The following is a 23,025-nucleotide window of genomic DNA, read 5'->3' as shown; positions in this document are numbered from 1 at the left end:
CCTTTCTTTGGCTTGGAGCTATACGCCAGTGGTAGACATTCTAATCTATGTCTTTCTTTGTGTAGAGTATCTATCCTCACCTATTCACGTGACCTGTGCCCCCTAAGCTGTAGCTGCCTGGATGAGGGCAATCCACATAACCCAGAGAGAGTTGGTGCAAAGGCTGGGTTGAGCCAAGCTGATGCTTCTTCTCTAGACTTAGGGCTAAGAAGCATGGAGCAGATCATTCTTTAGTAGAGAATTGATTGCTAAATTTGACTAGAGCCAGGATTAGAGATGGTGATATGGCCAGCCAAAAACTATGGGGGAGATATATGAGTAGGGAAGGAAAGTCGATCTGAAGAAAGAGGAGACCAATAGAGACAAGCAGAGGAAAAGACCATGTGCCCTGATAATTCTCGCTCTGGAATTTGTGGATTCAGCTTCAGTAATCTGCTTATACTTTGTTTCTGGTTCTTGAGGGTCAGTGAGATGGACTACTGCATTCTTCTTCTACATCTTTTTTATTTGAGCTTGAAAGTGAAAGTCGCTCAGTTGTGTCTGACCCTTTGGGACCCCATGGACTATACAGTCCATGGACTTCTCCAGGCCAGAATACTGGAGTGGATAGCCTTTCCCTTCTCCAGGGGATCTTCCCAACCCAGGGAATGAACCCAGGTCTCCTGCATTGCAGGTGAATTCTTTACCAGCTGAGCCACCAGGGAAGCTATTTGAGCTTATCTCATGGGTTTTTGTTTTGTTTTAATTCCTTGTCACCAAAGGATCAATGTATCAGATCTTGACATTGGTGGGGAACTCACACCTGGCACCAAAGCCAACTCCTATGTCCTCACAATATTTATTATAAGAATTATCTGGCCATATCGAAGCAAAAAAACGCCTTCTTTTCATTCCTCCCCAGTGACAGATGGTCTGCCTTCCAGAAGCTTTTGTATCATCTCACTTGAAATATTTACAGGAGGTTTCCATGCTCTGGAGTTCTGGGTAGTGAGTTTTCTGTCACAAGAAATGTTCAGAATGAGGTTAATTGATTGTCTGGAGGAGATGTATAGGAGACAAATGGAAATACCCAAGAGGTGTTTAAACGAGATCACCTCTACTCCTAACCTTCAGTTTCTAGGGTCACCCTGGCCTCTTCGGTCAGACTGCATGTGTGTTTGTGCTCAGTCACGCTCAGCTCTTTGTGATCCCATGGGTCATAACCCACTGCCAGGCTCCTTGTCCATGGAATGTTCCAAGCAGAAATACTGGAGTAGGTTGCCATTTCCTACTCCAGGGAAGCTTCCTGGCCCGGGGATTGAACCCATGTCTCCTACGTCTCGGGTTCTTTACCGCTGACACCACCTGGGAAGCCCCTTTGTCAGACTGCAGGTGCCCAGTCTTCTGTCATTCCCCTAAACCATCTTCCTATGTTCTCACCTCATTTGGACGTGCTCCCATTCGCCAATGTCCTTCTTCAAGAGTGACCCTCAGAACCAGCCAGGTGTGATCTGACCAGAAAAGAAAACACCCTGCCACTTCTTTTGTCTGCTTTCCCTTCCAAGGAGAGTACACTCTAACATGAAACGATGCCTCAGCAACGGCTCCAGCTGAACCTGGGGTCACCTCAACTGTCCCGAGTAGTAGCAACCTGGACACAAATTTTGATAGGAGGCTGGAAAGGAGGGCATGTGCTCATTGGTGTGCAAACCCACTGCCTTTTGGAAAGACACCATTACCCTGGGGAAGCACAGCCAGTAGGTAGGAAGGGGAGTGAGACAACTCCAGAGGTGAGTTTCCCTTTTGCAGTTTCCTCTGATTGAAACCTCACCAGGTGGCACTGGTGGTAAAGAACCCACCTGCCAAGGCTGGAGACGTAAGAGATGTTGGTTCGATCCCTGGGTCGGGAAGATCCCCTGGAGGAGGAAATGACACCCACTCCAGTATTCTTGCCAGGAGAATCCCATGGACAGAGGAGCCTGGCAGTCTACAGTCCATGGGGTCTGCAAGGAGTCAGACAGGACTGAGCATCTGAGAACCTGATTGACCGCAGGAATTCAGCATCATGGAGACAGCCAACCCAAAATCTCCAGAACAATGTTTTCACCTGCCTTCAGTCTAGATTATACCAAAGAACTTCCCCTCGAAGAGTCTTCCCTATCCACACTTCCAAGTTTACTGTCTGAGCATATCTGAAACCTAGACATCCAAAGATTCCACTGTAAAAGCATTTTACGGTTTTTAAAAAAAGAATCAGAGAAATGGGTGCCCTAATACACAAGAATGTATCCCAGGGCATGGCATAGTGGAATGATAAGAGTGAAGAGAGCTCCTTCAAGTCAGCTGTGCACTGCTTCACTGAGACAGTATCCAACTTAGCACCCCACCACCCATGCGCCTACCCCACACACACTCACATACACATATTCATATTTCAAATTGTATCTTAAGCATCAGGACAAACAAGGAACTTCTGTAGATTGATGATTCCCACATTAAACCCAACCTATCAACCTGGGATGATTGGCCAGATAATATTCTTGAAAATACTCTCAAGGATTCTATAGGGGCGTCTGCCCCCACTTCACTCCACGTCATGTGTGTACACATCACCCCATCAGAGGTGCGCACTCAAGACATTCCAAAGATGCTATATCCATCTCTTTGTGCCTTCATTCAAAATTACTCAGCATCTGCCAAGAGCTTTCCTTCCAAGAGCTTTCCCTCCAAGTGCTTATCCTGGAGGGAATAGTCACAAGATTACATCTCTACCAGTCGTTCAACACAACAATGGATGCACGTTCAGTCATGTCCGACTGTTTGCCACCCCATGGACTGTAGCCTGCCAGCTCCTCTGTCCATGGGATTTCCCAAGCAAGAATACTAGAGTGGATTGCCATTTCCTCCTCCAGAGGATCTTCTCAATCCAGGGATTGAACCTGGGTCTCCTGCATGTTCATATTCTTTACCGAGTCATCTGGGAAGTCAATACAATACCGTACTGGGTAAATAAGTTGCAAAAGCAAACACACCGTAGGAGTTTAGGGGAAGAGAAGGCGAAGAGTTGGCAGGTTACAACTTCCTGAAAAGCAGGGGAGGTGAGGTGGATGATGAAGCCTCAGTCAGCATGGGTCACAGGAGAACCGAGGAGCCTGGCTGTCATTTCCACTGCCAGCCTGGAGGGCTGCAGGGAATCATTATCCTCGCACGCCTGAAGCATGATGTCTTGAATGTTCCCGGCAACTCAATTACGGCATGCAAATTTTCCGCGGAGTTGACTTCTTGGTCTTCGAGAGCCACGCACACGCTCCTCTGGGCTGTCTGCACGGGGGAAAACATTGTTGGGAAAGGAGCCTGAGGACCAACCACTGGAAAGTGCACTCAATTGCACTTTGGTTGAGATAATTGCTGCGTTTTGTGTGTGTGTGTGTGTGTGTGTTTTAAATTGTAGGCTCTGGAGGTGACCGCAAGCAAAATTTGTGACAGACATTTGACACTGAGAAACTGCCGTGTACGGGGTGAAACTTTTCACATCCTCAACCCCTCCCCTCCCCCCAGACTGGTTTGTTGACTAACAAAGGAAAATTATCTAAAACCGCTGGAGTATGTTAGCCAAGTCTTCTCTTTTGTCGTAATGCTCTTTGTGCCGGGCATCAAGATTTCTCATGGTTACAGGCACGCGGATTCCCTTCCAGGCAAGCCCATTCAAGTTCACGGCCCTGGTGACCTTGGCAGCCCAGCAGCCCCATCGGCTCAAGGTGATGCTTCTTGAGCTCGAAAGTACGGATTTGCAGAGACCCCTACCTGCAATGCAGGAGACCGGGTTTGATCCCTGGGTCGGAAAGATCTCCTGCACAGGGGAATGGCAGTGCACTCCAGTGTTCTGGCCTGGAAAATTCTACAGACAAAGGAGCCTGGCAGGCTATAGTCCGTGGGATCTCCACAAGTCAGACACGACTGAGCAGCTAACACTTTCTCGCCCACTGTGGGCTCCGAAGACTTCATAGCCTTGATCAGTTCCTGCACAGCAACCTTCATATCCTCTGGGGAGATGTCCTCCTTTCTGCCTGTGGCCACTTCTGTCTCCAAGAAAGCTGGCGGGCATGACTATACAAAGCACACCAGTCCATCAAGTGGGGAAAAAAAAAATCCCCAGCCTCATGGAAGTAAAAGGCAGGGCTGTCGGAGACATTCTCCCTGCCCGCAGCCATCAGGACCCTGTGATGACTCCCAGCATTGCAAGGATGTAATCAGAAGGACTGAGTGGAGAGCTTAGAGAGACACTTTCATGGCAAATCTCCAGCCTCAGCCGGGGCGGCAGGTCCAGACCAGCTGGTGGGAGCTCACAAGCCGCCTCCATGGTCACTCCCAAGGGCACCTCCAACAAGATCCCAGGACTCCTCCAGCTGACTTCCCAAGCTGGCTTCCCTCCCAGAGGAGCATTCTTCCCTACTGGCCTTCACAATCCTACTTCTCATTGTCAAGAAGGCATGACAGCAGAAGTATTAGATTGGGAGGTCATACTGACTTTGTTTCTGCCATCTTTTGGACTGGGGGACCTCAGGGAAGCTCTCCATGGCTTGGTTCCATCACCTGAGAAATTAAAATAATATTCATCTCCTGGGGTCCTGGGGAAGACTCAATAAGACAGTGGAGGTGAAAATGATTACCTACATGGCGCCTATCCCAGGATTTGTCACAAATGAAAATAAATAGCCCCACAAACTACCTTAATGAATCAACCAAGAAGCACTTCCAGGGAACCTGCGTGTGTGCTCAAGGCTTCCCCTGTGGCTCAGCAGTAAAGAATTTGTCTGCAGTACAGGAGGCTCAGGAGATGCAGGTTTGATCGCTGGGTCAGGAAGGTCCCTGGAGTAGGAAACGGCAATCCATGGCAGTATTCTTGCCTGGAAAATCCCATGGACAGAGGAGCCTGGTGGGTTATCGTCCACAGGGTGGCAGAGTCGGACGTGACGGAAGTGACTGAGCACGCACACAATGAAGATGACAGAAAAGGACCAAGTATTTTCTTTTACCCTCACGGAACTTAGAGCCTAGTTGAGGAGATTATGTAAGCAGGGCCATAACAAATTTAAAAGCAGCAAACAGGCATCCAAAATAAACGCAGTCTGTATGCACCACGGGAATCTCAGAGAAGGAGCAAGACCAAGATGGGAGAGTCAAGGAAGGAGAGGCGTTAGCAGAACCTCGAAGGGTGAGGAGGACTTTGATAAGCCCAGAAGACATCCGTCCCCCAGAAAGAAAGGCTTTCAAAAAATGTTAGCGTCCCATGAATTTCCACCATCAAACTTGATCTTTCAAGGGCCCAATTGCCCTTGAAATATTATGAAAACTCAAGCTCAATTCTAGTGTATAAAAGAAAGAAGGGCATCTACTTACTGCCTCCTCCATGAGGCTGTCTTAGATGTAGTACAAGAACTATGGTTTGCGGCTCAGACAGTGAAAAATGTACCTGCAATGCAGGAGACCCGGGTTTGATCCCTGGGTCGGGAAGATCCCCTGGAGAAGGGAATGGCAATCCACTCCAGAATTCTTGCCCAGAGAATTCCAAGGACAGAAGAGCCTGGCGGGCTACAGTCCATGGGGTCTCAAAGAGTTGGACACGACTGAGCGAGTAACACATGGTTTTCCAATCTCAGAAAGAGAACCGAAGGCAAGAAAAAGACAAGAGAAACTAAAGCATGAAGAGGGATGAGCATCTGTGTCTGCTGGTTTAGTCTTCCTTCCAATGTGTAATTACCCTGCCAAGGGCTGAGTTGGCCATTTGGAGAGACGATGATGCAGGTCAAGCAAATAACCCACAAATGAGGAAAACAACCTACAGACCGTGGATTGCATGGACTGGGCTTTTCTCTTAAAGGAGATTTGTGTTTGCCAACTAGAAACAAGACCCTGCCTCAAAGCATTTGAATTTGGTAGGAAACATCAAATTCACAGCTCTTCAGCAAAGCCTAAAGTGCTGCCAACCACCTTACCCCTAGAATAAAACATAAGATGGTATTATTTTCATTTTGTGTGAAACATTCAAAGTTCAGGGCTGGAAAATGGTGTGTGGGCTGATGTCTGATAGTGCAGCCAGTTATTATGTAGTGACTCACGAGAAATTTCCAGAGCTACCACACCTTAAAGTTAAACTCACTCAAGCCAGACAGTAAACTATTAGTAGAGATATTTTTGTAACCATAATTTCTAGTCTTTTAACTAATTTTTTTAACTTGCAGCATGGCCAGTTTTGTAAAAGTTATAGAGCATTTTTTTTTTCCTGACATCAGAGTTTTGGAATATTTATCCTTTTTAAAAACAATACAAAATAAAAACATGCCCTTGGGGTATTTTAAGGAATTTTTCGGCCTACCAGCTTGGTCAACCAGCGTTGTCCTGGCGCACTGACTCCACCGTGTCAGCCAGCCTGGCTGCCCACCACAGGAAGGACTCAGCTCAGGACTCCTGTGGTTGTGGCCATGTCTGCCCCAGGTACCCAAAAGGAAGTCTCTCTGTGGCCAGGCCAAGCAAGAAGGCACCACGCGAGGAGTGGGGAGAGCTGCTGACAGGACACCAGAGTTCTGGGAGAGGCTACTATGAGGAGGAGCTGCCCAGCCTTTCTCTGACACCAAATGAAGCAACTAGCAAAGCAGGCATCCCTCCAGGATAGCCTTTATCCCTCCAGCTGAGTCCAGCTGGGGTCCCCTGCATTAATACACTTCATGTACCCAGCAGGAACCCATGATGAAGCCGCACCTAAGCTTCTATTGAACGTCAACAGGTCTTTAGAGAACTTCTGAAGGGTAGAGCTTGAGTCTCAGGATCTCTCTATAGCAACTGTGGTGGTGCTGGAGAAGACTCTTGAGAGTCCCTTGGACTGCAAAGAGATCCAACCAGTCCATCCCAAAGGAAATCAACCCTGAATGTGCATTGGAAGGACCGGGGCTGAAGCTGAAGCTCCAATACCTTGGCCACCTGATGTGAAGAACTGACTCATTGGAAAAGACTCTGATGCTGGGAAAGATAGAAGGCAGGAGGAAAAGGGGGTGACAGAGGATGAGATGGTTGGATGGCATCACTGACTCAATGGACATGAGTTTGAGCAAGCTCCAGGAGATAGTGAAGGACAGGGAAGCTTGGCATGCTGCAGTCCATGGGGTCGCAAAGAGTCAGACAAGACTGAGTGACTGAACAAAAACAATAGCAACTGCATTGACTGGCTTTTCTTCATATAGTTCTGTTTTTGTTGTTGTTGTTGTTTGTTTTGTTTTGGCTGCACTGCAGGGCATGTGGGAATCTTAGTTCCTCAACCAGGGATCGAACCACAGCTCCTTGCAGTTGAAGCACAGAGTATTAACCACTGCACCACCAGGGAAGTCTCCCTGCAGTTTTAATCCTCATAATGGTCTGTGATCATATCTGTGATGGAGAGGGAACTCGTGGGCTACCAAGGCTGGTGTTTTGATTCTATATTTCTGAGCTTAGAGCTTCACACAAACGTACCCACTCTTCAAATGGGATGGATGAAACAGAAATAATATACAGGTGTCATTGTCCATTTATTCCCATCTCTGACACCACTGCCAGAATCTCAAATGCCTTACAAAACTCTATCATAGAGCAGCACCTCCCTCTCTTTTTACATGCTCAATAAATGAAGGATTGATGACTGACCTCTAAAGACCCTCCCTTTTCAGGAGTGGGGCTGGGGGAGTGGAGGGAAGACCTTGAACTTGTGGAGGCGAGCAGAGGCTTCCTGCTCAGGCTCAGCCAGAGGAACCGCGTCGGGGCAAGGGCCAGGGCCAAGGCCAAGGCTGGGAACAGGAGATGCGGAGGATGCTGACGCACCACAGGCAGGGCTTGGGATTTTTCTGGGTTAGGAACCCAAACTGTGCACACACCTCAGTCATCAGCCCCTGCAAGACAGAGTCTGACAGAGGGGTTAGAGGACACAGAGGACTCAGAAAGATGAGGGCTGAGGCCATGTCCGTCCCTGGACTGTTGTGTCTTGGCACTGAGCTGGCATGTAGCACGTAGGTGCTGAACCAGTGACACGTTGCTGAGTTTGGGGACTGGAGGATGGAGATGGTTGAGGGGAGACTGTATGCTATATGGAGACAGAGGGTACCCCCCTCCCCGACCATAGGTGTCTGGACATAGAGGGTAGTCCATGTTCCCATGTTCTCTGTGCATCTTTCCTGTTTAAATGTCAGCCATGGCTGGGATGGGTCAGTACAGGGAGGACTCCTTGGGGTTGGAGATCCCACACTTCTCAGCAGGTTTCTTCTGAACCCAGCCTTCTGTGTTCTACCCAGGTCAGGATATAAGGTTTGGGGGTCTCCCTGTATGCTGTGCTTAGTTGCTCAGTCATATCTAACTCTTTGCAACCCCATGGACTGTATCCCGCCAGGCTCCTCTGTCCATGTGGATTCTCTGGGCAAGAATATTGAAGTGGGTTGCCATGCCCTCCTCCAGGGGATCTTCCCAACCCAGGGATCAAACCCAGGTCTCCCATGTTGCAGGCAGATTCTTTACCATCTGAGCCACCAGGGAAGCCCAAGAATACTGGAGTGGGTAGCCTATCTCTTCTCCAGGGGAACTTTGAGGCCCCATATTCCTGGCCTTCCTTACACATCTTGAAGGCAGCTTCTAGCTAAGAAAGTCTTCACCCACCTCTCCTTTATCTTTCTAGCAAAGCACTTTATCTGTCATCCCATCTTGGTGAATGCCGCCCCCTCCCCATGCTTTGCCCATCACTGACAGTTTCAATGTTTCTATTCCAATCTCTACTAAGATTCATGGGTCCCTTTCTGATATGATGGACAGGAGGAAAGAACAAGGTTCTCATCATGAGTCAGTCCTCGTCCTCACATCTGCTTTGCCTTATGCACTCGTTTCTGTGTCTTCTTCGCCTGCAATCCTTCCCACCCACCCCACGCAGCCTCACAACAGTTGCACGCCCTGAGTCAGAAGCTAAACTCAGAGGTTTCCTGCCCTGTGCTCCTTCCTTTGAATTTCTCAAAAGCCCACCTGCTCTGCAGAGGTTCCCAGCCATATAGACCACACACATGGTATCTTTTATCTAGGAGACATAGACAGTTTGTAGAATACTGTGGCTGCTTCTGTTTTCTAACTTCTGCTTATTTCTCTTCTCCAAGGCAGGAAAGTAGTGTGGTCTGATGAATGCCTAACTTGGCATGGAAATGGAAAGATCTGAATCGGACTTACTGTGTGGCTAGGGGAAAATTACTTTGACTCTCTGGGTAAACTGATACTTCAGCAGCCTCGGGTAAGTAAATAAAAAGTGATTCAGCTGTTCAGAGAAGGGCATCCTCCATGGCTGGCCCTTCCTGAAAGTAAAGCACGTGATTGTTTCCATTCGTTTCCATAGCAACTAGCATGAGTAGGTGCCGTCTGCGTGGTCCTATTCCTACTCTCCCTTTCACCAATTTTGACTCTTTGGTTTCTTCAGCATCAGGTGATCAAAGAAGCTCAAACCTTAGACACCCAAAAAGTTAGTGCTTGCCCAATAAGTTCAGTGAATAGCTGCCTGAGGTGTACCCAAGGGCTGGGCATCCATTTTATTTTTGTTTATGTCTTTAAGATGTTTTTGATATGGACCATTTAAAAGTCTTTATTGACTTTTTTTTTTTTACATATTATTGCTTCTGTTGTGTGTTTTGGTTTTCTGACCACAAAACATGGGATCTTAGCTTCCCTACCAGAGATCAAACTCGCACCCCCTGCAATGGAAGACAAAGTGTTAACCACTGGACAGCCAGGGAAGCCCCTGGGCATACATTTTTAAATAGCTTGGGCCTGGGATGGATGAAACATACATAGAGTTTGGTATCAAGAATTTTGATGAATGACCTCACTCTCCACTCCTATCCATAAAAAGTCAACACGCTTTCAATCTCAAGTGCCAGCAATTCAAAATTAGTGAAAGCCAAGAAAGAAACCCATGGGCTTACATACCTTGCATGTTTGACCTCAGGTAAAACTGGATATGAGGCTTTCCTGGTGGCTCAGACAGTGAAGAATCTGGCTGAAATGCAAGAGACCTGGGTTTGATGCCTGGGTCAGGAAGATCCCCTGGAGAAGGGAATGGCTACCCACTCCAGTATTCTCGCCTGGAGAATCCCATGGACAGAGGAACCTGGCTGACTTACAGTCCATGGAGGGGTCACAAAAACAGTTGGACATGACTTAGTGACTAAACAACAAGAAACAATACTGAATACTGGAAAATTGCTAAGGAAGTAGATTTCAGGTACTCTTAGCACAGACACACACACATAAAGGGTAACTATGTGAGGAGATGTATATGTTAACTAGCTTAACAGTAGTAATCATTTCACTGTATATAGTCAAACCATCATGTTATACAACTCAAATATATACCATTTTTTATCACAAAATTTCAAATGTCTTGAGACCTCTGCCTCTGTCTCCCCCTGCTGGACAGGTGCTCTCCAGAAGAAGGCTGGAAGATGGTTGCCAGCTCAGAGGCCCAGTAAAAGGAAAGTATTTGGTGATAGTTATTCTTGCCTGGAGAATTCCAACGTACAGAGGAGCCCGATGGGCTACAGGCCATGGGGTCGCCAAGAGTTGGACACAACTGACCGACTAACACTTAGCAGAAACGTCCCAGGGAGACTCTGCTCAGGTCCTGGGCCCATTCCTGAAGAGCACACGGCCTCCTGGCTCAGGGAGGGGAACGCGTTCACCACATGAGAAAAGCATTCACTCCCTAGAAGGATGACAATCAGTGCTGGACAGGCAAAGACATCCAATGTCTCTTAGCCACCCTGAGCTAGTGAGGAGCCAAAACTACAGAAACCCACAGCAAACTGGGCTGCCCCATGCACCCAGGATCCAGTCTTCTAAATCTGATATGCTTCCAATTAAATCTGAAGAAAGAATTGAGCTCGTGCTTTAGCAACGTGAAGCATGACCCTGCTGGTGCTACTTGACTCTTTCGGTAGGTTGTGTCCAGCTCTTTGTGACCCCATGGACTGCAGCACACCAGGCTTCCCTATTCTTCCCTATCTCCCAGAGTTTGCTCAAACTCATGTCCATTGAGTTGGTGATGCCATCCAACCCTCTTATCCTTGGTCACCCCCTTCTCCTCCTGCCCTCAATTTTCCCCAGCATCAGGGTCTTTCCAATGAGTTGGCTCTTCACATCAGGTGGCCAGAGTGTTGGAGCTTCAGCTTCAGTACTGGTCCTTCCAGTGGGAATTCAGGGTTGAACCATGGCACTCGACTGTTTTCTATAGTTGGATAAGGCTCTCCCAGCTTGGTGAAGTTAAATACAAATAGCCATAGATTTTGCTGCAATTGTCAAAATGTTTCTATGACTCATGGGATGAATGAGAAAAATACACAAAAAGGTCAAAGTTACACTGACGTCAGATCGTAATCATACCCCTGAATCAAGTTTCCCACCGAGAGCACATTACTGACTTATTTTTCTCCATGGAGGGTACTTGATTACCCTAAAGCAGATTATCTATGGATTTATCTAAGATCAGCTTTTCACCCAAGTTGGCATCCTGTCAGCAATCCACACAGCTCTTGCCTTTACCACTGAGTCAGCCTGCTGAAGCTCAACTCTGACTCCCTGACCCAAGAACACAAATGTGAAACCACCAAATCACCTAATGAGTCACGTGCAGTCATGTCTGACTCTTTGAGATGCTATTGACTGTAGCCCTGCAGGCTCCTCTGTCGATAGGGTTCTCCAGGCAAGAATACTGGAGTGGGTTGACATATCCCCTCCAGGGGATCTTCCCAGCCCAGGGATGGAATCAGTGTCTCTTGAGTCTCCTGCATTGGCAGGCAGATTTTGTTTTGTTTTTTACCACTAGTGCCATATGGGAAGCCCCCTGATGAGTCACAGATCAACTTAAAAGACAACACTCTTTCATTAAACACTGATACTGAAGACCTTAAGTGGGTGATGATGTTTTTCCTGCAATAAGAAGATCAGGACTGTCTCTAGCACTAAGGACACTCTTAACACCCTCTGCCCGTAAGTAGCGACTTCTGAGGTAGGTAGGCTTTATACTCAGAGGAGAAGGTCTCAGATACCCTATGGAGTATGTAAAACCCAACTCAACCGGAAGAACTCTCCCTGACTTTGTAGTAAGTTAATTTTTCTCACCCTCAAGCCTCTGCCTAACAGATCCATGTTCCAGTAACAACAAGCTATCAAAACTCATAGAGGACTTGCCATGTGACAAGCATGAGAACACAAAGATGAACTGGAAGAGGCACCTCTAGGCGAGACGCCATTGTGAGCTCAAGCTCCAAGCTCTCCAACTCCAGACACAGCAAGGATATAGGAAACACTTTTCAAAATAAAAGCACACTGCAATATTAAATAAATATTTTCCATGGAAGAGAAACACACCATTATATAAACAGGTCAAAGCCATGAGCTTCAAGGTTTCCCAGTTAAGAAGGCAGAGAGGGGCAAAGTTTGACTCCTCTGGGCTGATATTCCCCTGGGCTGATAGGGAGTAAAGCCTTCTGGGCTCAGCACAGGGCCTGAATAGGATGGAGCCTGAAGCCACAGGTGCTGCTCTTCCTCAGCTATAAAAAGAAGCAGGAAAACCATAGCCGCTGCCCTAAACCACCAGCCTTTTTATAAAATCCAGGAAGCTCCAGTGATGAAAAGAAACAGAGACAGCACGGAACCCCATTCTTTTTTAATTGAAGTAGAGTTGGTTTACAATGTTGTGTTAGTTTCTGGTATACAGCACAATGATTCAATTATACCTATACAATTAAATTATATATATGTATTATTTTTACAGATTCTTTTCCGTGGCGTGCTTAGTCGTTCAGCCGTGTCTACTTCTTTGCAGCCCCATGGACTGCTAAAGATATTGAGCGTAGTTCCCTGTGCTACACAGTAGGTCCTTGGTGGTTATCCATTTATATATAGCGGTATGTAGATGTTAATCTCCAGCTCCTAATTTATCCCTCCCCTCCCCTTCCCCCTTTGGTAACCATAAGTTTGTTTTCTATGTCTGTGAGACTATTTCTGTTTTGTAAGTAATTTCATCTATGTATTTATTTTAGATTCCACGTATAAATGATATCATATGATATTTGTCTTTCTCTGTCTGGCTTTCTTCATTTACTATGATAACCTCTGCATGTGTGTGGGCTAAGTCGCTTCAGTTGTGTCAGACTCTTTGCGACCCTTATGTAGACTGTAGGCCATCCCCCACCCCAGGCTCCTCTGTCCATGGGATTCTCCAGGCAAGAATGTGGGAGTGGGTTGCCATGCCCTCCTCCAGGGGATCTTCCCAACCCAGGGATCAAACCCACATCTCTCACATCTCCTGCATTGGCACGTGGGTTCTTTACCACTAGCACCACCTGGGGAGCTCCATGATAATCTGTAGGTCCATGCATGTCGTTGCAAGTGGAATTACTTCATTCTTTTTTATGGCTGAATAGTATTCCACCGTAAAATTATAGGGCTTCCCTGGTGGCTCAGATGGTAAAGAATCTGCCTGCGATGCAGGAGGAGAAACATGAAAATGAATCCTTCAGTAGAACATTTTATTATTATTTAGAGTGTAGCTAGCATGAAGAGCTATGAAATCAAAGGTAGTCACTCAGTCATGTCCTACTCTTTGTGATCCCATGGACTGTATGTAGCCCACTCTGTCCATGGGATTCTCCAGGCAAGAATACTGGATGGGTTGCCATTTCCTTCTCCTGGGGATCTTCCGACCCAGGAATAGAGCCCAGGTCTCCTGCAGAGTGAACAGACTCTTTACTGACTGAGCCACCAGAGAAGAGCAATGCAGACCAGGGTTCAAATCCCTACTCCATCGTATAAATATACCACATCTTATTTATCCATTCATCTGTTGAAGGAAAGTTAACTTGCTTCATGGTTTAGCTATTGTAAATAGTGCTGCTATGAACATTGGTGTGCATGTATCTTTTTGAATTAGAGTTTTCTCTGAATATATGCCAAGGAGTGGAGTTGCTGGATCATATGGGATAACTCTATTTTTAGGTTTTAAAGAACCTCCATACTGTGTCCAGTCTGCTCGGGCTGCTGTAACAAAATACCACAGACTGCAAGGCTTAAATAAGAGTTTTATTTCTTGTAGTCCAGGAGGCTGGAAGTCCAAGACCAGGTGCCAGCATGGTCAGGTTCTAGACTCATTTCCTGGATGTTTTCCACAGTGGCTCTACCAATTCACATTCTCCACAGCCTCCCTGGAGCCCCATTCTGAGTGAAGCCACCACCCTGCTTGATGGCTGCTTGTATGCATTCCCAGTACATGGGCAGGGAGGAAGCCCAGCCGTGAATAGTCAACCTGGTTCTGGAACAGGGCCTCTGGGAGCTAGGTAGAGGAACATTAAAATCACTAAACAGGGAAGAAAATAACCCAAAGCTAGAGGGAAGGATAAGCCAGTCAAGATGAGCACGCAAACCTAAATTTTATAGGAAATCTAACATAAGGAAGTCAACTAACAATCTGAAAAACCAGAAAGATATTCTCTCAAAAATGGAAATATCTGAGCAATCTCAAAAATTATCTTAAATAAGTGTGCTTGAAACTTTCAAAGAGATAAAGCGATTGAATGCACGAAGAACAAAAGTGAAAGGCTTTTCTTCTGTGTGTAATTAATATAAAATGTTGTTCTTAAATAAGGCTTTAAGAACTAAGCTTAAAATTCTGATAAATAATCAGGACATGTGAAAAGGGGAAATAAGCTTCCCTTTCAGAGGAGATATTGGGAAACTGCCAGTTTCAAGTCAAAAGTTAACAAAAGTTCTTAAAAACACATACACACAAAAAAAGCCCAAAACAATTTATTAGGACTGTTCCACTTTCAAATGACAGAAACTCAAATCGAAGTAGCTAAAAACAAAAAAGGAGACTTTATTGGCACACTTAACTGAAAAGTCCAAGGGATATGGATTCAGGTATGGCTGGATCTAAGTGCTTAAATTATGTTATTAGAAACTTTCTCCTTAATTCTGCTAAAGCCTCTGCTGTGGCTTTATTTTAGGAGGTCTCCCAGGTGGCACAATGGTAAAGAATCTGCCTGCGAATGCAGGAGACCCTAGAGATGCAGTTTCCATCTCTGGGTTGGGAAGTTCCCCTGGAGAAGGATATGGCAACCCACCCAGTATTCTTGCCTGGAAAGCTCCATGGACAGAGAAGCCTGATAGGCTACAGTCCACAGGTCACAAAGAGTTGGACATGACTGAGCACACGCAATCTACACATGTGAGTGAAGAACACATGGTTCTGAAAAATAATCAGTTACAAATCCTAAAAATTAAAAACACATCCCTTAAAATTAAACCTCATAGACTGGATAAATACTGAACACAAGTGATAAGAGAATTAGAAATTGGAGGGCAGTCCTGGGGAATTCACCTAGAATACAGCACAAGAGATAAAAGGATAGAAGACATGAACAGGAAAATGAGACGTGGCGGATAGATTAAAGCATACTGAGTTTACTCTTTACGAGCCTGTGTTGATGCAGGCACCGTCATCCCGTTTTGCAGAAGAAACTCTGCAGCCCAAGCGTACAGACACTGCCTCTTTGAGGAATGCTTGTTCTTGGGTCAAAGACGTTCTGCTGCAGCCAAGTTGAACATAGCTAGCATCCTGTTGGTCCATTACCACAAGCCCAAAGCTGAAGTTAGGAACAATTTTTTAAACATGCTGGGTAGAGTGTGGTAATCAGAATTTGCTCACAGAAGTAGACTTGGGAAGGGAAATGTCTAGCCTTTTCAGGCTAGACTACCAGGCTTAAACAACAAAGTTTATTCCTCACAGTCCTGGAGGCTAAAAGTCCGAGGCAAGGTGCCAGTGTGGTTGGGCTCTAATGAGGACTCACTTCCTGGCTTATGGACAGCCGCCTTCTCACCGTATCCTCACAAGACCAAGAAAGAGTTCTGGCTTCTTCATCGCTGTGTACGGGCCCCAGTGCCACCACTGGGGCTCCATTCCCAGGACTTCACCCAAATCCAATTACCTCCCCAAACCCCACCTCCAAACACCACCACCTGGGGAGAAGGGCTTCAACACACGAATCTGTTGAAGGGACACCAACAAGTAGTCCATAGCAGGTGGAAAAGCATAAGAGGAAAAGGAGGAGGAGGAGGAAGGGAGAAAAAGAAACAAGAGATGGTGGAGATGCAGAAGACTCTGGGGCACCAAGGACTGGGCCAGAAATGCACAACCAGCACAGGAAATTCTCCCCAGGACCCAACATGCCTCCCCACCAGAAGAGGAGGCAGCTCACTCCCGGCTTCAAAAAGAGCCCCTCTTGCAAACCCTGCCTCAGTCTTAACAACAGTCACAAAATGCTGGGCTTTTTAAGACCCAAAAGGCAACTTGTCTGGCACTCTGCCCCTTGAACTACAAACTCTGTATGTTTTGGAAGCAGTAGATTTAATTACATTCTGCTTATTAAAATGATGTTTGAGAAAAAACGGTCTGCTATTTAAGATGCCCAAATTGAAATGCCTTTTCCAAAGAAGAAGATACAGGTAGAAAAGCACACTGATCATTCATTTCCTACCTCCCCCCACCCCCATCTTGGTCTCTGACACATTAATTATTCAGTGGACTTTCAAGTTAGACCGAATGCTCCTTCGACCCTCTTACATTCCGCTGACACAGGCACTCAGGGATGATGCTTTAATGACCCTTCTACATACTCTGGCCTAGCAGCTCTATCCTATACCATTTAAATATTCTCCACTTTATTGTCTGGACTTGGGCAAAAGCCATTTTCAGTCCAGTCATTTATGGCTTTCTTACCTTTGTGATGAAGTTATCATTCAGTTCAGTTCAGTGGCTCAGTCGTGTCCAACTCTTTGCAACCCCATGAATCACAGCACGCCAGGCCTCCCTGTCCAGCACTAACTCCCAGAGTTCACGCAAACTCATGTCCATTGAGTCGGTGATGCCATCCAGCCATCTCATCCTCTGTCGTCCCCTTCTCCTACTGCCCCCAATCCCTCCCAGCATCAAGGTCTTTTCCAATGAGTCAACTCTTCGCATGAGGTGGCCAAAGTATTGGAGTTTCAGTTTTAGCATCAGGCCTTCCAATGAACACCCAGGATTAATCTCCTTTAGAATGGACTGGTTGGATCTCCTTGCAGTCCAAGGGAGTCGCAAGAGTCTTCTCCAACACCACAGTTCAAAAGTATCAATTCTTCAGTGCTCAGCTTTCTTCACAGTCCAACTCTCACATCCATACATGACCACTGGAAAAACCATAGCTTTGACTAGATGGACCTTTGTTGGCAAAGTAATGTCTCTACTTTTTAATATGCTGTCCAGGTTGGTCATAACTTTCCTTCCAAGGAGTAAGCGTCTTTTAATTTCATGGCTGCAGTCACCATCTGTAGTGATTTTGGAGCCCAAAAAAATAAAGTCTGACACTGTTTCCCCATCTATTTCCCATGAAGTGATGGGACCAGATGCCATGATCTACGTTTTCTGAATGTTGAGCTTTAAGCCAACTTTTTCACTCTCCTCTTTCACTTTCATCAAGAGGCTCTTTAGTTCTTCTTCACTTTCTGCCATAAGGGTGGTGTCATCTCCATATCTGAGGTTATTGATATTTCTCCCGGCAATCTTGATTCCAGCTTGTGCTTCTTTCAGCCCAGCGTTTCTCATGATGTGCTCTGCATAGAAGTTAAACAAGCAGGGTGACAATATACTCCTTTTCCTATTTGGAACCAGTCTGTTGTTCCATGTCCAGTTCTAACTGTTGCTTCCTGACCTGCATACAGGTTTCTCAAGAGGCAGGTCAGGTGGTCTGGTATTCCCATCTCTTTCAGAATTTTCCACAGTTTATTGTGATCCACACAGTCAAAAGCTTTGGCATAGTCAATACAGCAGAAATAGATGTTTTTCTGGAACTCTCTTGCTTTTTTGATGATCCAGTGGATGTTGGCAATTTGATCTCTGGTTCCTCTGCCTTTTCTAAAACCAGCTTGAACATCTGGAAGTTCACGGTTCACGTACTGCTGAAGCCTGGCTTGGAGAATTTTGAGCATTACTTTACTAGCTTGTGAGATGAGTGCAATTGTGTGGTAGTTTGAGCATTCTTTAAATAGTCTCAGTTTTATCATCTCTGGATTTTTATGGACTTGAGCAAAAACCATTTCCCTATTGGTCACTTATGGTTTCCTTAATCGCAATTAAGCGAGGAAAAATTCTGTTTAAAACTGCATCTAATTTAAGGCTTCAAGATCCCACTATGTATTTCTACTTACCTGTGGTTCCAAATGATTTCAGTATTTCAACTTTTCTTCAAGGCTCCCCAAATCAGCAGAGATGACCTTTCATCTCCCCCTCCCCACCTTAAGCAGTAACAGCTTAAGGAAACTGGTGAATGACTTTTTCCACCTAAGACCACAATTTCTGAAACCACTTCCTCTCCTCACTCTCCTTGACCTCGCTTCAGCATTAGGCCCTATTAACTGCACTCTCCTTGAGACCCTCTCTTTGGCTCTGTGTCTGTATGTATGTTAAGAGCAAAGATCGTGGCATCCACAGACCTAAATTTGAATGGCTGTCTGACACTTTCTAATTGCAAGACATTGGGGAAGTTGTTTAAAACCTCCAAGCCTTGTCTCACACCTCTAAAAGAAGAATGGTAACTCCCACTTCAGAGGAAGTATGGTGAAGACAAAAGCAACTCCTCTTAGAGTGTTTAGAAAGGTCCACAGTTGCTGTGAGATCTCAGTAGGTGGACACTCCCCACCTCACATGTTACCTCCTGTGTCAGCTCCTGAACATTAACTTAACCCAAGCTGCTTCGGTCGTCAGCCACCTCCTCACCTCTGAGGCTCCCCCGCCTCCCTCCCAGATCTCACCTGGGGACCAGCCGACTAGCCTCACAGTTTTACATGCCCAAAATGAAACTCAAAGTGATGACATCCCCTGTGGTCTCAGTTTTCATGTCTGTAAACCAGATGCTGAGTGAGTGAATAAGTCAAGATTCCTCCTAATGCCCCTTCCTGAATAAGCAAAGTCACTTCTCCTACCTCTTCTCCAGCCCTTTTCTCGCCCCTTCTTTCTTCCTCCCCTCCCTCATTTCTGAGGTCTGGAACAGAATTTGGATCGTTTACCAGACGACAATAGTCTAGGCTGGAAAATGCTTGTATAAGATTCTGGCTCTCAGCTCCCACAGCCTGGCACAGCTTTGGCTCTGGAGATGTGGGCTAACTCAGATGCTTCTGATAGAAGTGGTTCTTGAGAACCTCCTCAAGACGGCCCAGCTTGCAGGCATGCGTGCTAACTTGCTTCAGTCATGTCTGATTATTTCCGACTCTATGGACTATAGCCCACCAGGCTCCTCCGTCCGTAGGATTCTCTAGGCAAGAATACTGGAGCGGGTTAGAATGCTGGAGCTGGTTGCCATGCCCTCCTCCAGGGGCTCTTCCTGACCCAGGGATCCAGCCCGAGTCTCTCATGTCTCCTGCGTTGGCAGGTGGGTTCTTTACCACTAGCACCAGCTGGGAAGCCCTAGTTCTGTTTTGTGAAGAGCATAAAATCCATAAGGAGATTAGGGTGTTTCCTCCCCGCATTAAGCTGCCTACGTATGTTAATAAATTATTTCCCTGAGAGACAGCTTTGTGTAGCCACTCTGGAGAACAGCTGGCACTACTTAAGCAAACACTCCTTCCTGACACCCTGCTATCTGGCAGTTCCACTGAGGTACAAGGATCCTAAGGAGAGCTGTGTGAGAATGGCCACCATGCCAAAGACTTGGAAGCAGTCTTGGTGTCCACTGAGTGAACAGATTGATAAAATGCATACAGACTTCCCTGGCTGTTCCATGGTTGAGACTTCACCTTCCAATTCAGGAGGTGCGAGTTCAACCCCTTGTCAGGCCGCTAAGATCCCACGTGCCAAAAAAACTAAAACGTGAAAGAGAAGCAATATTGCAACAAATTCAATAAATATTTTTAAAATGTTCCACATCAAAAATCTTAAAAAAAAAAACAACCAACCATTTGGTCTAAAATATATATAAACATAAAATGGGTAAATCATACTCTGGAATAATATTCAACAAGCAGAGGCTAAGAAGTAAATGTACACTACAGTATATATATATAACTGATACATAAACCTCATAAACAAAAAGAAGGAATCAAGAATTTATCCTGGCCTTCCTCTATGAGTTATACTGTGAATAACCAAATAATTTATCACTGGAACTTTTGTTATAGAAGTGCTCCAGCTAATAAACAAAGAATGCTAGAATTAGAAGATCACCATCTTATAACACCAAATTGTGGCAGACTCTTAGATGACCCCCGTTTATCACCGGTATTCATGCCCTCGTGTCATCTCAGTCCCTTAAACCTGTGACTTGCGCCTGATCGATAGAATATGGTTAAGGTGATGGGGTGTCTCTTCCATGATTACATTACGTATGACTGTCCTTCCACCTTTCCAGCACAGTCTCTTTACAGACTGTCTCTTTTGGCTGGCTTAGAGGAGGTAAGCTGCTATCTAAAGAGGCCCAGTGGCAGCCTTCTGACCACAACTAGCAAGGAACTGAGACTCTCTGTCAGACTCACGCAAAGGCTTGAACCCTGCCAGCAGCCACTAGGCTCAGCAGCAGATTCTCCTCCAGTCAGGCCTCAGACCACACTCTAGCCCTGGTCAACACCTTTTTTGTAGCCTTCTGAGAGACCCTGAAGTCAAGGTCTCAGCTAACTTGTGCCAGGACGTCTGACCCATCACCGTGAGATAATTAATGTGGGTTGCATTTTTTTTTTTTGGCAAGCCACTAAGTTTTTGACAATGGTGTTACAAGCCAAAAGACAATGAATACACTAATAAACTAATGAGATCCTAGGTTTTGGTTACCAGGGGCTGCTAATATTACACACACACAAAAGAGAAAACCAAATCTGAGATGCTGATGGGAAAATCACAACACAAACTGTGAAACGATCTTGTCAAAAAAAAAATTATATATGCGTCTGATCAAGTGTCTACATTTAGCTACCTACTTAAAAGAAGCACAGAGATGAATCACACTGTGGTAAATCTTATGGGACAAACAGCTTGTGTTCTTTAGACAATAAATTGAAAGGGAGGAAAAAATAAACACAGATTCAATGGGAAATTTATTGCTTAAAAGAGACTTAAAGAAATATCAGTCAGTCACCATGTATGAGCCTTAGCTGAGTTCTGATTCATGTAAACAAATTATGGAAAGAAATGACATTTATGAGAGGATTGGAAATTTGAGCACTATTTAATGACATTCAGGACATATTTCCTTTTAAAGCTATTGATAAGGATATTGTGGTTATGTTATCTTGTACAGCCACACACTGAAATATTTCTGGATGAGATGATCCAGTGTCTGAAAGGAAGGAAGTGGGTGGGCTGTAGATGGGATGGGCTTGGCCACAGTCTAATGGTAGTTGAGGCTGAATAATGGGTACAGGAAGTTCATTTACTCTTTTATTTCTTTGGGGGTATGTTCAAAATCCCCAATAATAAAAGGTTATATAAATTACAAGTTGACAAGAAAACAATAAATATGTTGCAAGAACACTTATAAACAAAAAGATAGAAACATTAGAATAGTTTCATATGGAGAAAGAAAGGAGATCAGAGAATGCAGACAAAAAAAGCTGAGTAAAGCAATCCCACTCCTGGGTATATATTTGAAGGAAACAAAATCAGAATCTTGAAGAGAAATCTGCATCCCCATGTTCACTGCAGCCAAGGTATGGAAACAGTCTATGAGTCTACTGATTGAGGAATGGATAAAAATGATGCAAGATAGATATATATGTATATGATGGAATAATATTCAGCCATAGGAAGGAAGAAAATCCTGTCATTTGTGACAACATGACTGAGTCTTCAGGGTTATTATGCAAAGCGAAACAGATCAGACAGGGAGAAACGAGTATCTTATGATATCATTATACGTTGTTGTTCAGTCACCCAGTCGTGTCCAACTCTTTGTAAGCCCATGGACTGCAGCACACCAGGCCTCCCTGTCCCTCACTGTCTCTAGAGGTTTGCTCAAGTTCAAGTCCATTGCATCGATGATGCCATCCAGCCATCTCATCCTCTGACACCCTCTTCTCCTTCTGCCCTCAATCTTTTCCAGCGTCAGGGACTTTTCCAATGAGTCGGCCCTTTGCATCAAATGACCAAAATACTGGAGCTTCAGCTTCAGCATCAGTCCTTTCACTGAGTATTCAGGATTGATTTCCTTAAGGTTGGCTGCTTTGATCTCCTCGCTGTCTAAGGGACTTTCACAAGTCCTCTCCAGCACCACAGTTCGAAGGCATCAATTCTTTGGTGTTCTGCCTTCTTTAGGGTCCAGCTCCCACAACCATACGTGACCACTGGGAGGACCATAGACTTGACTATGTGGACCTTTGTCAGTGGAGTAACGTCTCTGATTTTCAACACTGTCTAGGTTTGTCATCGCTTTCCTGCCAAGAAGCAATTATCTTCTGATTTCATGACTGCAGTCACCATCTGCAGTGATTTTAGAGCCCAAGAATAGGAAATCTGTCACTACGGCCACCTTTTCCCCTTCCATTTGCCATGCCTTAATGGGGGTCAAATGCCATGATCTTAATTTTTTTTAATATTTAGTTTTAAACCGGTTCTTTCACTCTCCTCCTTCACCCTCATCAAGAGGCTCTTTAGTTCCTCTTTGGTTTCTGCCATTAGAGTGGTATTATCTGCATATCTGAGGTTGTTGATGTTTCTCCTGCTTATCTTGATTCTACCTTGTAACTCATCCAGCCCGGCATGTCTCATGATGTGCTCAGCATATAAGTTTAACAAACAGGGTGACAGCAGATAGCTCTGTCAACACTTTTCTCAATCTTGAACCAATCAGTTGTTCCATGAAGGGTTCTAATTGTTGCTTCTTAACCCACATACAGGTTTCTCAGGAGATGGGAGAGATGATCTGATATTCTCATCTCTTTAAGAGCTTTCCACAGATTGTTATGATCCGTCACTTA

This window comes from Bos mutus, chromosome 12 (genome assembly GCF_027580195.1).
Source record: "Bos mutus isolate GX-2022 chromosome 12, NWIPB_WYAK_1.1, whole genome shotgun sequence".
NCBI lineage: Eukaryota > Metazoa > Chordata > Mammalia > Artiodactyla > Bovidae > Bos > Bos mutus.
The sequence above is the reverse complement of the archived record's forward strand: the minus strand, read 5'-3'. Positions refer to the sequence as shown.